Source organism: Micromys minutus (assembly GCF_963924665.1).
Source record: "Micromys minutus genome assembly, chromosome: 14".
In the NCBI taxonomy this organism is placed as follows: domain Eukaryota; kingdom Metazoa; phylum Chordata; class Mammalia; order Rodentia; family Muridae; genus Micromys; species Micromys minutus.
The window spans coordinates 17066541-17069488 of NC_137983.1; the positions used below are offsets into that span (position 1 = coordinate 17066541).

The 2948-nt window shown below is 40.5% G+C and overlaps 1 pseudogene across 1 annotated transcript; it reads left to right on the top strand.

Moving 5' to 3' along the window:
- Nucleotides 1-1422: 1422 nt before the first annotated feature.
- Nucleotides 1423-2574, top strand: LOC308429710 (transcription factor Dp-1-like; annotated as a pseudogene). The gene has a single exon. The product of its transcript is annotated as a transcription factor Dp-1-like (transcript).
- The last annotated feature ends 374 nt before the right edge of the window (nucleotides 2575-2948 follow it).

Genomic DNA, 2948 nt, shown 5'->3' on the forward strand with positions numbered 1-2948 from the left:
CAGAAAAGAAATTCCTCCTGTCACATAATAGTTAGAATGCCAAATGCACAAAACAAAGAAATAATATTAAATGCAAGAAAGGGAAAAGGTCAATTAACATATAAAGCAGACCTATCAGAATCACATCAGACTTCTCAACAGAGACTATGAAAGCTAGAAGATCCTGGGGCAAATGTCATACAGATTTTCGGGGAACACAAATGCCAGCTCAGGCTACTATATTCATCAAAACTCTCAATTAACATAGATGGAGAAACCAAAATATTCCATGACAAAACCAAATTTACACAATATCTTTCAACAAATTGAGCCCTACAAAGGATAATAGGTGGAAAACTCTAACACATGGAGGGAAACTACACCCCAGAAAAGAAAGAAAGTAATCTTCTTTCAACTAACCAAAAGGACACAGTCACACAAACATAATTCTACCTTTAACAACAAAAATAACAGGAAGAAACAATCATTGGTATGTTACATTTCTCAACATCAATAAACTCACTTCCCCAATAAAAAGACATAGACTATCAGAGTGGATACATAAATAGGACCCAGCATTTTTATGCATACAGGAAACACACAACTCTGACAATGACAGACACTACCTCAGAGTAAAAGGCAGAAACACAATTTTCCATGCAAATGGTCCCAAGAAACAAGCTGGAGTAGCCATTCTAATATTGAATAAAATTGACTTTCAACCAAAAGTTAACAAAAAAAAAAAAAAAATGATAAGAAAGGACTCTTCTAATTCATCAAAGGAAAAATGGACAAAGATGAACTCTCAAGATAATGAATATCTATGTTCCAAATACAAGGGTACATACATTTATAGGAGAAAATAAAACTCTTACCAAAGCTCAAAGCATATATTGCCCCTCACTCAATAGTAATGGGAGACCGACACCCAACTCTTATCAAAAGACAGATCATAGAAAGAGAAACTGAACAGAGACACAGTGAAACTTACAAAAGTTATTAACCGAATGGATTTGACAGATATCTATATGGCATTTCATCCTAAAATAAAGGAATATACCTTTTTTCTAAGTACCACATGGTTCCTTCTCCAAACATGACCATATAATTTGTCACAAAATAGGTTTCAAAAGACATAAGAAGATTGAAATACTCCCATGCATCCTATCAGATCACTATGGACTAAGGCTTGTCTCCAAAAACAACAGGAAGGCCACATATACATGAAAGCTAAACAATGCTCTACTCATCTTTCCACCAACTAACCGCAGCCTGGAGTCATCCCTCAGTGTGGCATGGTGTGGCATGGGTGTCAGGCAGGGGTCCTAACCACCCTCTGGCTCTGTCCATGCCAGGGTGCGGAGCTGGTAGCCAAGCCTAGTGACAGATAAGTACCGTTTCTTCAGTGGAGGACGTGCAGTTTGATCTCCTGGATCTGGTAACATGGCAAAAGATGCCAGTGTAATTGAAGCCAGTGTTGAAGCTAAAGGTCTTTATTGAAATCTTAGTCCTGGGAAAGGTGTAGTGTCCCTTGTACCTATACACCCCTCCACAGGGAACACACTTGGAAAGCAGCTTTTGCCAAAAACCTTCGGACAGTCCAGTGTCAATATCACACAGCAAGTGGTGATTGGCACACCTCAGAGACCTGCAGCATCCAACACTACTCTAGTAGGAAGCCCACACACTCCCAACACTCACGTTTTGTTCCAGACCCAGATGTCTGACTCCTAACCTTGGTCTGCTGGGAAGGTGCAGAGGAAAAGAGCCAATTCCTACACTGAGCTCGCTGACGAGCTGGTTGCAGAGTGACAACCACATCCTACCAAACAAATCAGCTTATGACCGCAGCATGCCTATGATGCCTTAAATGTGCTAATGGCCATGAACATCATCTCCAAGGAGAAGGAGATCAATGGATCGGCCTGCCCACCGACTCAGCTCAAGGGTGCCAGAACTTAGAGGTAGAGAGGCAGCAGAGGCTGGAGAGGAGCAAACAGAAGCAATCACAGCTCCAGGAGCTCATCCTGTAGCAAATTGCCTTTAAGAACTTGGGGCAGAGAAATCGAAATCGCCAAGCTGAGCAGCAGGCCCGAAGGCCAAATCCTCACAGCTCTGTCATCTACTTGCCCTTCCTCATTGTCAACAGCAACAGAAGACAGTCATTGACTGCAGCATCGCCAGTGATAAATTTGAGAGTCTGTTTAACTTTGACAACGCGTTTGAAATCCACGATGATATCGAGGTGCTCAAGCGCATCGGTACAGCATGGGGGCTGAACTCGGAGAACTGCTCTGCTGAAGACCTCAAGGTGGCGAGGAGTTTGGAACCAAAACCTCTAGAAACATACGTGACCGAAATGTCTCAGGGATCCATTGGCGGAGTATTCGTCAGGACAACAGGTTCTACAGCCAATGGTGCGAGGCTTTCTGCCAGTGATTTGAGAATGGTGCAGATAGGATGCTGGCCACAGGTTCCAGTGGGTCTCAGTACAGTGGCTCCAGGGTCAAGACCCCCATGTCCTATGTTGAAGAAGATAACGAGGGCGATGACTTTAATGACAATGACAAGAAGGACCGATTACTCAACCTATAGACACCTCTCCCCTTCAAATCAGCTTCAGAAAAAATGGGTATAGAAAAAAAATTTTTTTTTATTTTTTTTATTTTTTTCCTTACTACTTTATTTTTAAATAGAGAGACACATATACAGATTTTTAAAAAGCATTTTGGCATAAAACTATATGAATATATTTTTTCTGTGCTTGATTTTTTTTAAAGGTTGATAGTATGCCTTGAAATCTTACTAGTTACCATAAGGATAAAGTACATGTAAAACAAAACATAACATGGAAATAGTCAAAGTTTTCTTGGTGTGTATAGATTAAACATAATGATTTTTAAATACCAAAAATTGCAACAAGGCTATATCCTTAGCTCTTGATTTATTAATGATTTAAGGTCTAGGTA